Raw genomic sequence first — 15,289 nt, 5'->3', positions numbered from 1 at the left:
GTATCCATTGTATGTATTTTGTTACCTCGTCCTGACGTGTCTTATATCAAGTGTTACAGTTGTAATAACTTGATCGCTGGACAAGTGAAATATTTTATTATTATCAATATTTGATTTGTTTAAGTAATTCCTCTGCTGATTTCTACACTAATGTATCCATTGTCATTGAAAAAATCTGTTAAAATAAGTACATTTTTCAATCGAGTTGCTATTCACTCATACTTCAACATTTCACTTAGCCTCTCCAATTCTTGTTGAAATCATTATTTTCCTTTATATATGATTCATCGTTATCCTATATTCTATTGATCCTGTACCTTCGTGTGATATAAAAATGTTCTTTACCGGGTTTATTATTTCAATAGCATTAATCAAAAACCAATAAAGAGAGATAAGGGAATTGTCGCTGCACCGTTGATGACTTTCTCCTTGGCTGTCCTTCAAAAACCTACATTGACCAGTTGATTACCAATAAAAGTAATCAAAAATGTCACCTATCTGTTAGTAGAGCCGTACACATTTCTATCGTCAACTTAGTGCCGTATTTGACCTATGAATAACTGGTTGCTCGCCGAATTAGGATGGCATTGCATAATTATTAGTAAAACGCGTTCATGTGCTGAGCATGAGTAGAGAAAATTCTTACCTGTTGATTAGTTATCATGTTGGCACTTTACACAAACATTCAGTCGAGATGAAAATGGAACAGAGAGTCATACTCCCAGCACTATCGTTTTTCACAAAAAGTGAAAGCAAATCTCCGTTCAGGTTTGCTTCTGATTAGACGCGGATGGTAGAAGTTGGGCTATAAATTAAAATTCATCAAAGCAAGTTCAGTTTCTCCGCCGTCTAAGTAGTCTGATCTTGAAAAGGTATTCCTCGGGCAGAGGATTAAGGATTTAAATGGAAAACATTGCCCTTTATCGATCAAGCTTTCCATACATAGCGTGTAAGTCATGCCATAATCGTTTTTTTTCCCTGGGCGATGAAGCAGTGTCGGCTGCCAAGCAATTCACATTCGCGAGGTACTTTTCACGGTCGCCAGTAATTTCATGTGGTATTTCACCCCTTGCCAATTCATCATAAAAATTAAAAAAAAACACAGTAGCCCAATTGATTTTTGACATCGGCAATGAACTCACAATTTCTGCTTTTAAGAAATAGACTTGCTGAAAGTTCTCTTTTCCTACATACCTGTAGAGCATAGGGCGTATGTGCAAGCCATAAATTTAGACGCCAAAACGTCTCGGCAAAAATTCTGATAAGGAGACATTTATTTTTTCTCAAAAGAATAATTTAGGAAATAGAGTAAAAGGGAATTCTTTATGTAAAGATTTCCGCGTGATTTCTCGGTGAAAGTTAACTTTGTCAAGCGATCGGCGGGAGGGAAAAAATACCGTGAAAGTATTTGCCACCGTAAGTTACAAAACCACCGATAAAACTTGCGCAGACATCATGAAGAGCGGATAGCATCGTGATTTCACCGATCTTTATAGTGGTGGATAGGTTTCCATTTCATTTCTTCCGCACGCTAACAAAAAAAACACCGGCTCGAGTCGGCGGAAGACTCGACTTCAGCGTTCCCGCGAATCCCGCAAACGCAACATCTCCCGTGGAGAAACCTCTCCCCGCCAAATCCCTCGGCATCAACGATATCCCATTTAAATTATTACTGATACAAATGTAAATACATAACTTTCCATCGATTTTCCCTCATTGCTGACCTTATTTCTCTCCTCCTTCCTTCCCTAACCCCCTCTCTCCGTTCGCCAGGATGAAGGGGGTGCGGGGTGTTAGGAGGGGGATGGAAGAAATTTCTCCGGCGGCTGCAGCTCTTGGTGGCAGCAATATGATCAAACCGGATATTTTTGTTTAGTGACGGACGGGTCCAGGGGCAACGGCAGCCGGCGAGGAAGAAGACGAAGTGGACGATCCTGGATGAGAAGGTTCTTCGACCGGTTCCACAACGAAAGTGAAATAGCGAGTGATTTCCAGACGTCGGACGTTTCCCTCCCTCCAGCCCCACCCTCTTTTCCCGTCCCTAACCACAATTTTACTCTCGGCAATGGAAGAAAAGTCACTTCTTTGAAAGGGAACGCGGAACGTTTTTCCCTCCCCCCACCATCCCGCTTGAAATTTCCCATTTATGGGAACAAACCCTTCGTAGATCCCCCGAGACGGTGCAGTTTCTTTGTAAATTACCGCGCTGAAGTAGTTCCGTTGGTAAATATCATTTCCTCAATATCATTTGGGAGAGAATACCTTGTTGTGGGAAATTACCGCGTAAAGTTAAGTGAATTTCAGCACGCGGAGTCCCCAAGGTAATTAAAAGTTTCCAATCTGGAATAATTTTTTCTAATGGTAATAACCTTCATCCTGTTTAATTGTAGCGTTTCCTGCAAGTTACTCGCGCACTGGTCAACTTTTCCCCAGGTCATTATGATTTTCTTTTCAAATTACTTTTCTTTTATCTACAAAGTGAATGAATAAAATATTGCTTTCCGAGCCGTCTGGTATCGTCTTCATGATTGAAATTATAGAGGGATTTCAGAGAATAGAGTACACTAAAAGACTGCAGCTTGGGCAATCGATTCAACATGTATTTATTATTCTAATGTAATTTTGAGAAATAAACTGCTCCATTAATATTTCTATGAACAAATCTATCCTCGTACTTCACAAAAATACAGCATTATAAAAGGAAAATCGACAAGTCAATCAAGTCGAGTAAAATAATCGACTCGAAAATAAATTCGCATTTCATCTTTATGTACTATACCCACCGTGTCGTGTGTAAAACAATATATCAACGAAGGAGGAAGAAAGAAATAATAATTATTTTATAGAAGGGAAAATATTAAGGGTCTTTCCTTTGAGATTTTAACTTAATTTTAATTTTTCTTTTAATCAATTCAATTGTCATTTGACTTTTTGCTCATAATGGGAGCATCTGCCTTTCCTAAATACATCATCATTTTCATGAGCCATCACGCCGAAAATTGATTTGAAGCAGCTCTCCACACTTCATCCAGGTCCTTGCCAAGTTCTTCATTCTCTCATAACTCCTTGCACTGACTTTCTCCATTGCGTGCATCTCATGTCATTCTTGACCTTCCGCTGAAATTCTTCCCTTTTATATTTTCTTCAATGATTGTGTTCGTGAGCTATCACGTCCCACGATGGCCCCAATTAGTTTCACTATTCTATCTGTAAGAGCCCTCGATAGACTTCTCTCTTCAACCTCTCTTTGAATTACTTTCTCATTTGTTACCCCATTTCATTTTTATCATTCTTCTGTAGCACCACGTTTTCAATGGCCTTCAATCTTCATTTCTATGCCACCCCTACCACTCACGTCTCACGCCCGTAGAAACGAAGACTCCATATAATTTAAAATGAATTTTGCCGGGAATTTTAAAAGTACTTCGTTATTTACACACTGGTATTTGTTGTTGGTAGTTGTTTCTTATGATTGGAAGCCACAAATATTAAAATTCTTCCAAACTGTTCCAGTTTGTCTTGATCTGATCTTACTCGGAGAATGTCTTCCCTACTTTACGTGGCTTGTATCCTCACCCCTTAATTACGCTAAAATTAATAGTAAAAATGTCTCCGAGGAAATTATTTTCATTTATGATAAAGGGAAAGGAGCACATCTAAAAGACAAACACAGAAGAGGGGAAGAAGGCGGAATCGAGCAGATCACAAGCGTAAAAATATTTCCTTGACCGGTGAGGAACCACGGGGCTTGCCGGGTCGATGGTTTTGTAGGTGATGGTAGAGTTCACCCAGTGCTAAGTCTGACGTGTGAAATTCAAACATCAGAGTAGGTGGGGCAGTGCCTTTCCCGGTACCGGTTATGGTTTCCCAGGAATACCTGGTAGCCAAAAAATAACATACAGCTGTGTCACACAGCTTGGGTGGAGCTGCAGGTGCCCAGAGTGCCTTGGCCGGGAATTAAACCCGGGACCCTCCGGTCAGTAGTCCAACGCTCTAACCCCTGGACTACCGCGACCCACATACATATACATACAATATACATTTCTTTTTTGTTCATTTATTTATTTAAAAAACCATAAACACAGTAATCAACCCGAAGGTCGGTTTGGTAGGTGATGGCAGAGTTCACCCAGTACTAAGCCCGATGGCGTGTGAAATTCACACATCAAGGTAGGGGGTCCAGTTCCTTTCCCATATATATATTTTTTTAAACATATAGATATACATATATACATATATATATATATATATATATATATATATATATATATATATATATATATATATATATATAATATATATAATATATATATATATATATTTATTATATATTATATATATATATATATATTATATAATATATATATATATATTTATTATATATATATATAATATATATGTATATTTATATTATATATATATATATATATATATATATTTATATATATTTATATATATATATTTATTTATATATATATATATATGTAAAGATATATATGTATGTGGGTTGCGGTAGTCTAGGGGGTAGAGCGTTGGACTGATGACGGGAGGGTCCTGGGTTCGATTCTCGGGCGAGGCACTCTGGGCACCTGCAGCTCTACCCATGCTAAAGTGATTTTTCGGGTACCAGATCTTCCTGGGAAAACAACCGGGACAGGGGAAGGAACTGGCCCCCCTACCCTGATGTGTGAATTTCACACGCCGTATAGGGCTTAGTACCGGGTGAACTCTACCATCACCTACTGAACCGACCTTCGGGTTGATTACTGTGTTTATAGTTTATGTATAGATATATATGTGTATATATATACACATATATATCAATGGGTTAGTTTACATTACATATATACTACATTTAAACTAAAAAAATAACGCCTTTTCATTATAATATTCATTGTGATGGATGACATTGGGAATATCGATGCAATTAAATGTATCATACCTTATCATTGACTTTCCCTTTGCCAGCTTTCCTATATCACCTAAAAATAATCCATCCACTGAATGAAATATTGCTCAGTGTCTGCAGTCTAAATCCATTATTCTGCCCAAAATGCTCACGTTCGGTTCACACTGAATCGTGCCTCGCTATCATCATGTTTACTCTCACCTTTGGTGGGAAAAGATACAAATGGGCCTCCTTCTAGGCCACCTTTTCACAAAATCTATCAAGGCGAAGGGAGAACTTGGGAGATTGCCACTCTTCCTAAACCAAATGGAGTCACGAGGAAGAAGAATAACTTGTAGATTAAGCGTTCCACTCGACGCACACATTGGTGGATAAATCCTTCAACGTTTCTCCGAGTAAGAGCCTACAAAATGCGCGACCTATATTGCATTTCTCGTCGTGGGCACACGCCGACTACCATACCAAACGTCGAATTAATCACCTACACCGGTCGCATACTTCATCCAGTCGAAGCCTTCTCTGTCTCTCTTATTTCCCCTTCCCCATACCCTTCCTCCTTCCCAACCCCAACGCCCCCCTTCTTCTCCAGCACCATCTTCATCCGTTCGAGTTCGACTCTCGAATCTTTCCCAAGCCTAAAGCGATAGAGGCAGCTTAACTGTTGAGTGGCCTGTTGATCCACGATCCATATCCTTCGTGGCCGTCGAATTTATTGAACTTGATCTAATTTTCTTTCAATTGAAACCGCTGCTTAAATAACAGTTTTTTTAGAATCTTAAAAGGTGGCAAGTTGGAAATTCCGGTCCCTTTACCCCTCCCTCGTGACCAGTTCACTGTTTTCACAACATATTCACTTTTCAAAACATCTGGCCATTTCCTTCCAAGGATACAACAGGAATTCCAAAAACATTAAACTAGTTCCGTTAACCTCTTGAGTAAAATGTATAGCTGTAATCATGGTAGTCCCCGAGATATCGGAGTTTTAAAAGAGGTCTCATTCATCCATATTCCCCGGGTGATATCTAACGCTCGTAGTTCCGGAAGAGTCTCGTATTTCAAAAATCAGAATTTTGATACATGAGCCTAATATCGTTACTATAAATGCATGCCAAATGCCACATGGAGAATGTACTTATGCATGCAAATAAAAATACTGCAATTCTACCATTTAATATATAAAAGGGCTGTTCGAAACCTACATCTATATCTATAAAATACTCCGCAAGCCACCGCAAGGGCGCGTGACGGGGGGTGTTAAGTCACCACCCGTAAACTACCAGAATAGAATATATGGCAGAATAAAACCATATTCAAAACCAAATCCGCCCAGCCATGTAATATTTTAAGTAAAATAGCCCACATAGAACAATGAGGCCTTAGGCCCCTCCGAAGTACTTTTCTTGGGACCTTACACACACACTTTTCCCAGCGTCTCTTCCACTCTTCAAAATAATCGGCTAAGTGTTTTTTCGGAATGGTCATCAGTGCCTCGTCACATTCTCCTTTATCTCGTAAACCGACAATCGGGAAGACTAGGCTTTTTTCAGGGTGATAGCCGTAGGAAGACTCACGGCCTATATCCAGTTATTACCTTTTTTATAAAACCTGGGTCATCGTTTGAAGCTTGGAGCAAGTCCCCTGCTACTGCAGCACGAAATTCTTAATGTTGACATGGTTTCATTGCAAGGCAACATCATCAGGACCTAATGATGGAAAATTTGCAATGAAACCATTGTTGTGCAAAATAAAAATGTTTGTGGAATCTGCAGTTACTCTTCCCTTATTTACGCCCGGTATGGTTTTATTAATTTGGGGAAAAACCACGCAAAATAAGAACATCAGAAATATAGGTTACCGATTACCTGGATAAATGACTCAATTATCCCGGTACATAAGTTTTCGGTGCCTTCAACCCTTTTCTAACCTCCGCTCTCCTCTTCATGTTCCCCTATCCTAGTTCTTCTTTCGAATTATTCTTTGTTTTCCTTCCTCTTTACAGCTTTACCATTTACGGTACCCATCAATTCATACGGCTTTTCCATCTTACTCCATTTCCCATCCTCATTTTTTTCAGGTCGTGCACATTATTCAGGGTATGCCCGTTCTCTCCCACTTATCTTACAACCTCCTTATTTTTTATTGCATACGTCATAATTCAAACACAATGTCCACTCATTTTCCATTTACTTTTCACCAATTAAAACGCTCCACGTTCATATGGCAAAAAACTTCCAAACCAAGCCCATCGAAATCTTCATTCTCCGTTCCGATTCCATGTAAATTTTGCAAAAATTCATCTTTTCTTTGAACGAGTTTCTTTTTTACATTTCGATCCTTCTTTTCGCTTCTGCACACTTGTGCAGCACGCGAACTTAACTGTATATTTTGCATATTTTCACTTGCTCTAGTTATTTTTCTCTGACGATCTGCTCTGGATTTCATTCTTACATTATTTTTTGTTTTTTCTTGCGACTATTTCCAGCCCATGTTCACCTTTCTGACTATTCTCAGATATTTCTCCCTCTTTATTTAATCCTCTAAATTCTCTACAGTTTGCAATTCGAAAACAATGTTTTTCACTTTTCTCCCACCAATGCTCAAGTTTTTGCCTTTGCGTCCCCTTTGCCAATTCCTCCCAACCGCATGGAACAAGCTGAAGTGAATGGCCTTCAAAATTATATCTCAAATTTTATCTGTTTTCCTCACTTGTATTTGAATGTGGGGGTATAGCTCAGTGGTAGAGCATTCGACTGCAGATCGAGAGGTCACCGGTTCAAACCCGGTTGCCCCCTTAAATTTTGTTCCACCTAGATGAACCCTCTGGAAATGTTTTTGAATTCGACAAATCTATAAATGTTACGGCGTTTGCTATTTTTTGTTCCTCCACGACAGCATAATTTATCTTCATCGATTTTGTAGTGTGAATTTTAAGTGGCTTTTATCTTCCCTAAACTTTATTTCTAGACGATTTATTCTACCTTGAATCTCTTTTTTTTAATAATCATTTTTTATTTTCAAAATTCATCTTCTTGTAATTAAGTGCAAAGGTTGTTTTGTTTAGTTCTGTAATATCGGTATGAGTAGCGCGACGCTATGTGGACTTCCATCTTTAGCTAAATTGTAAAAATCATAGTAAAAGTATCATATTAAATGTTATTTTGTAATACTACAGTGAGATCATCCCTGGGAGTGTTCTTGTCTTTCCCAAGAGAGTATTCTATATTCTGGACATTATTCTAGGCTTTTACATAGATAGTTATAGCGATAAAGGACTGAGGACAAGCCTGGAGGATGGTCGTCAATTGGCTAGTGCTCAAGATTGGGTAGCACTATGCAAAGTTGCGAAAAGAAAATTATTTGCTCATTCTATAACAGCCATTTTATCAGCTAGACCTTCATAAATTATGAACAGCATTAATCCGATCCGCATTTTGCTAATACAGACTAGGAATAATGAATCCATTATACACCGTAAACATCAACACATCGCCTCTTCATCAGAGAAACAAAAACTATCAATCTCTCAACAATAATGTTTTGATACTTTAATATCAGAGAGAATGATTAGAATGGAATGTATTCGTGGAATCATTTTCTTGATGTGTTAATTCATTATTGTGATCATTCTATAACTTTAATAATCATTGAATTAATGTGATTCTGTGTCAAATCACTTACGTTACCAACCATAATTATGTGTTGTGGGGGGTATTCCAAAGATGTTAGTGTTAATTTAAAAGAGAACCAAAATGTATCCACTTATTGGATATGAACAAGGTGAATAGTTTAATTTCTTATAAATATATTTGTATTCTCGTTTTTTTTCATTTTGCCTCCAAATTCAATTTTCTTCAGTTTTACTCCAGTTTGCCCTGTGGTGTCTGATAACCAAGGTCTTTCTAATGTTATTTGTCGAAGGTGACCAGTCGCAAACCTAATCCCGAACCTCTCCGTCGTCGTTGTCTAAGGTGAATCATCAAAGCACAAATAACAGAGGTTCGAACATCGGTCACATACATTCCACATTTCTCGGCCATCGACCAGCGATGGTGACCTCTATTTATTGCACGTCACCCACATCTTTGGCCCTCTGCTTAAGGTGTGGGTGTGAGCATCCGTGTGGGCCCCTATCGTGGTTCCACCCCAGTTATCCACAACTACCCCGTTCCATTCGCCGTCCTCGCCGCTTCTCTCTCTCTCTCCTTCCCACGGCGTCACATCACCTCGAAGCCACTCGTTCCATCCTAATTTTCACTTTCCTCTGGGAAGATTTCCTCTACCTCTCCCACGTCTTCGCAGAAGTCGACTTCTCACCATCCGACGCCCCGTTTTAACCCCTTTCCGCCTCTTCCCCTCTCTACCTATCCTCCCTCCCGTTCCACCCTCCCACCACCTCACCCTCCGCTTGGCCTCCGCCGCCGCATCATGGTCAATGCACCTTGGCCAGATAAGAGAAAACGGAGCTGAAGCCCTCCTTCCCCCATCCCTAATAAGGTGAAACAAAACACGTCGGAATCCAGAGGAGGAGACCTGTGCCACGCGCGCAACTCTCGATCTCCGATGATCGCGAAAAAAAAGGAAATAGTAATCATACTGCCAACGGTAAAAATTTGGGTGGTGGAAATTTCACTCTCGTTGGTCCCTTTCGTTTCGCGTTTCTTCGTCCGCCGCAAAATTGCGGTTCTCTATCCCTCACCTCCTCCCAAACCTCCTCACCCAAATGAATACGTTTTGCCCTCGCGTTCAACACATCATCGGGGGCGAGGCAAGGAACGGGAGGTTCTCACCCGTGGTCATCGGTGGCTAATCGTATACGCTCGAGAGATGACCTTTACCTTCCATCATCTCTCATGAAGTATTCGTCCGCGAGTCGATCCGTCCTCAAAGCAGCTCTCGGTACCTTTCATCGAATCCCAGGCCGACGCTGAAGTACTGCAAATGACTCAGTGTCGTTTAGCTTCGCTTTCACCCTTTGAAGCATTCTTTTTTTTTAATATCTGTCGTTTAAAATCATGTCTCTGCCTTCTTCTTGCCGCCGTCGTATGCGTTTGAGGAATGCCCAAGAAACTATCCGAGGTTTGAAACGAAATGTTCAAGGCTGGTGGAATTCCTTTAAGCTCGTAACCCGGCATGGCGAATTTTACTGCGTGCTGGGAAGAGACTTGTACCTTCCGTCCGCTGTTTATTTGAAGTGACTAGGGTTTTTACTCCTTTTAAATGTCAGTCTTGGTGAAACGATTGGATCTTAATACCTGTGCTCAATGTTTACCATTTTTTCTCCAGGGACGTTTAATGGTGCGTGCGATCTCACTTCCCGTTCGTTCGTATCTGCCCTTTTTGGCGGCTAACTGGAAGTTGTGCGGAGCAGTGGAGAGTTTACTACATGTAGTGAATGCCGTAAGGACATTTTATCTTATTTCCACGAATTATTATGGTGCATATTTTCAAATCTTGCACGTAACCGGTGGGAAGAAACTATCAGATATTAATTTTCCAAACAACGGAGCCGTCAAATAGATTATAAGGGTTTTTCTCTCGTCTTAAGAAGTGAGCTTCATAAGATATATGTGAACGAATTTAGTTCAATTTATCTTCTTACCATCCACGCATAAAAACGGGTGCAGTCAGTTTTGTAGAACTTGCTCTAATCGCCGAAGAACTATAGGCTGCGGATGACTTCTCCGCTTCCCGCTTCTGGAAGCACTTAACTATTTTCATTGCTATTTCGATGAACTAATACCGAAGCTATTAGGTTATCACCTTCATATTATTGCTCTGAGAGTTTTAATATTAAATATTCTTAAATTATAATTATGCATAGTTCTTCAATTACAATTATTATGAAGTAATAGTCTGTCGTTTAAGGCAGGTTTTGCATGCACAAAGAATATACACCGATACCCTTAGCCTTCCCTAAAAAACACAACCTGATATGCGACTCTGAAATAAACTCTTCTTCAATTCTGCATTATTACTTCCTCTCTTCCCTTAGACCGAGGGAAACATCTTCTTCCAAATATGTGTTTGTTATCTTTAGGTTTTGGTGAAAAAATTTGTTTCATCTTCTCCATTGATTGTGAAAAAATGTTATGTCAAGTAGTCCATGAATTATTTGGTATAGATTAGTTTATGGGAATATATGCCGCTTTTTCTCATTCTTGGAATGATACAAATGTTAGACTATAAGGAGGGTTTTTAAAAACAATCCATTACCAACTCAGTGAAAAATTGCCTGTAATTGCGTGATTATCGATTTAAGAGACAGCTTCGCCATAACTGACTCCTTTTAATAAAACCTCGACCGTTTCCGACGTTTTTTATATCCTTTTGAGAGTATTAGAAGGTAAATAAACCATCAAACGGAAGTTTAAAATCAAGTATGGTGAACAATCTCCGCCATATTTCCCGATAATATTTCGCATACGATTTTTATCATTTTTTGATCTAAAATATATCCATATTTCCAAAAATGCCGTGTAATGCTCCTGATATAATATTTATTACGAGAAATAAGAGTATCTCCCATATGCTTCATAAGATGAACTTCGATGAGTTTAATTGTGATAATTAGATCTCGCGTGAAATTTTAAACTGCGGACAATTATTGACTTTCAGTGACTGAGTATTTTATGCCTACATAAATAATCAGTGGATTGGGAAGTAATCACTACGCATACTACGTGTATACATGGAAGGGAAACCAAACAGATGTTAATAATTATTGTTGATATCCAATGTCTGGAAAAAGTTATGGAAAAATTAATTGCTAATCATATTAGAAACTTTAGGGAAACAACCGGTTAGTAAAACATTAAAATGGGTTTAGGACTGGTTTCATGCAGAAAACTCACCCGACGGCTTTAGTCAGCAACAAGTGTCAGCAAAAAGCTTCTCCCTCTACGACCTTGTAGTAAAGCCCCCATCATGCTGAATGAATAATCAAGTTGACTAAAAACTTTAAGCTTATTAATGTAGATTATTCGAATTTTCTAATATAACATTTAGCATACATTATCTGTATTTATCTAATACCTTACGTTAGGAGTGTCTTCCAGGAGTGAATTTCTTTGAGATTTATTTATGTTAATTATTATTAAAAATACACATGTGCTGATAGACATTGTCAGGTGGCACACAAGTCCCAAATAATCGCAAAAGATAATAGATAAAATCAGACTTCAAAACACAAATCTCTTTAACAAAACAAGTGAATCCCCATCCCATTTACAACCATTAATCAGCAAGGAAAAAAGATAAATTAAAAAAATTAAGTTATTACATATAATACAATACACCACGCATCAATCAAATTATTACATATATACCTTACATCTATTCTTAAAAGTATACACTCTGTTAGGAAAGGGCTAGAATATTTTTGCAGGTAAGGTGTTCCAATCAACAATTGTTCTAATTAGAAAAGAAGATTTTTTTTATTTGTTCTCTGTGCCCGGCATTTTACCTTAAATTTGTGATAATTTCTGCCTATAAAATTTGGGTTCCCCGCCTCTTTCCTATGATTTGCCTAAGCTTTCTCCCCCTTCAGAATTCGGAACATTCCACAATGTTATTATCATTGAAATAAAGCTTTGTGTAGATATTGTCAAGTAGCATTTTAGTCCCTAAAATCACAATTGATTTTATCTCAGAATAATGACGAACATCGCAAATCCAAATGCTATCATAAAGGGCGATGTTAATATGAGAATATATTATGAACTGGTTGGAATGAATGAATGAATTACAGAAAATAAGATTTGATTGGATGGATAGGAGATATATCCGTGGGGATCGAGATGGTGCGGGTACTATCGTACAGGCTGCCCACCTAGAGGGCCCGGGTTCAAATCCCGGCGGTGTTGAATATTTTTCAGTGGTATCTCGATCCCTACTTGAGGTGCTTTGTGGAGGGCACTTTGAGTGAGTACGCTGTCCGTCGGGTGGGCCGTTTAACTGCGGACCCCTTGGCGCCTTTCTTTAAGAGAAAGCTAATGCTGACGCCGGGTTTCTCTCCACCCTTCGTCCTTTCCTGTCAATCCCTAATGGCGTAAATGACCTCAGCAGTCGGTCGCCTCCCCTAAATACTACTACTACGACTTATCCGCAACCAGTTCATATCTCGAACTGCTCAGGTGGGAGTCCAGATGGGCAGTTTTAGAAAGAGGGGAAAGGCGGGGTTGCTCATTATCACCAGTGCTGTTCAACATATATTTGGAGGATTTGATAGAATAGGCATGGTAGAAACTGGAGATGGGAATGAAAGTCGGCAGGAAATTCATTAAAATCAGTTGGGTTCGCGAATAACTAAGCTTTTGTTAATCATCCAAGGGGTCGCCAACTCTTCTGGGTGCATTGAAAGGTCAGCGCGATAGGCATGGGGTGAGAATAAATGTAAACAAGAAAAGATTATACAGTTTACCAAAAATGGAAAAGCTAAGGTAAACGTTAACAGATGAGAGTACAAAATAGACCAGGTGGGACAGTGAACCTAACTCGAAAGTGTTTTGGACCAAAATGGTGAGGGACATAAGAAGAAAAATTGCATAAGACAAGTAACCTTTCTCAAGGAGGATAGAGCTGATGACGGAAACCTTTGGTAGGGATATTAAGAATGTGGTAGTAAAAACTTTGATATGGATCGTAGAAACGTGGTCATTGAAACAGGATGATAGGCATATATTGGAGGATTTTGTAATGTGGGTGTGGAGAAGTATGGAAAAGGTGAAGTGGTCTGAAAGGAAAACAAACGAAGGAGTGTTGGGCATGGTGGGGAGGAGAAAGGATTGTTGAGAGAGATCGAAAGGAGGCAAGAAATGTGGATTTAGAGCATTTTGATCGGCAATTGAGTGTTGAAGACAGTGATTGAGGAGAGAATATTGGGAAAACGAGAAAGGGGAAGGAATAGAATGGGCATGTTGGATGAAATGAAGGGAGGAAAGGAGTATACGGAGTTGGAGGACTTAGGGTTATGTTTTGTGGTAAGGTGAGGCAAGTAAATACAGCGTGCAAATGTATAGGCTGTGTCCATCTAAAACCTACTTCAACCGGTAAAATACCAAATAATAATAATAAAGTAGTCAATATAATTTTATCTGTAATGTAATTCATAATACATTAATTAGCGCTAATTTAATTGACGTTAATGTAATAACGTACTCGAGTTCATCTCTCTCTATAAGCATGGGTATGTTTATATATGTTTTATATATATATATATATATATATATATATATATATATATATATATATATATATCAAACTCACGTGCTTATCGTCGATAGAGAATGATTTCAATCATACTTCACTCTGCCCAGGTTTAAGACCCTAAAACCTCTCGGCCGTGTTCTCAGGAAGTGGGTCTGGGCATTCCTGACCGACTTCCATGACGTCACAGATGGGCTTTAGTGGGACAAAGGGTTGCATAGGATTGTGCGCGCCCACCGCGCAAGGAACTGCCGGAAAAAAGATGACTTTTACTTTCTTCCTTCTCTCTCGGCACTCAACCCAAGCGGGGATTCCCCATTTTCACTTTTTATTGCTGCCATCACTCCATATGTACAGCGATGGGATCCTTCCTCCCTTTTCCGCCCACCAAACGGCAAGATGATGAGATTTTTCCGCATGGATTTCCTTTCCTCCTGCTTTGATTGTTAGTTTAGCCTCTTCTTTTTTTCTAACTGAGTTTTCTGTTTTATTGAGGGTATTTGCATAAAACATATTGATCCTGATATGCCATAAAATTGTCCTAATAGCCGCTACAAAGATGAGTTACTAATGCTCTGCAAAGCAGTGGCAAACTATTGCGAGCGATTGGCTCTCGGACTCAGTATGAAAAAAGCAGATGTCTAGTGGCTAATAAACTACACATTAACACACCGAATGCTAAGGAGGTTGGAGACGAAGTGATATACTTGAATCGTATGAAAAATGTTTATGCATGGATTGTACTATGTTCAAACATTATTGTTCTGTGATCTAAAATAATATCTTATTCACAACATAACTAGAATATACACATGTATAGGGATAATTGCAAACCTTATCATTCTTACGAAATAGTATATTTGAGCTTCGGTGAACACTCGTATAATTGTACTTACTCTGAAATTCAACGCCTTAGCCGTCATAGCTGCTGCGTCATCAAAAACCGATATTTAGCCCAAGAAATTAAATTTGGGATGGATCATTCAAAATTATTCGTTTCTAAAAATGAGAAAAAGTCTGGCTAACATTCTCCTATTCCTCTATGTATTCAACTGCTGTGCTGCAATCTGGTCATTAATTTTATGTCTTTTAATGGTACTGAAGCGTGGTGGCATGCTGAAACATCATGGCTGAAAATCGAAGAGTTTGAGTTATCACAAAATCCTAAAAATTTAA

At 38.9% G+C, this 15,289-nt stretch overlaps 1 protein-coding gene and 1 non-coding gene across 2 annotated transcripts in view; both read left to right on the top strand.

Moving 5' to 3' along the window:
- The window catches only part of LOC139692469 (uncharacterized), a gene marked incomplete at its 5' end in the record, with an annotated part of 83,525 nt that overhangs the window by 43,040 nt on the left and 25,196 nt on the right, over window positions 1-15,289 (top strand). The gene's annotated exons all lie outside the window — the stretch shown is intronic.
- On the top strand, window positions 7,630-7,701 carry TRNAC-GCA (transfer RNA cysteine (anticodon GCA)). The gene has a single exon. It is a non-coding gene; the product is annotated as a tRNA-Cys (tRNA).

The sequence above is a fragment of the Hetaerina americana genome, unplaced genomic scaffold, assembly GCF_022747635.1.
Source record: "Hetaerina americana unplaced genomic scaffold, ioHetAmer1.1.p SCAF_4, whole genome shotgun sequence".
Taxonomy (NCBI): Eukaryota; Metazoa; Arthropoda; class Insecta; order Odonata; family Calopterygidae; genus Hetaerina; species Hetaerina americana.
This window is presented reverse-complemented; position numbering and strand designations above follow the sequence as displayed.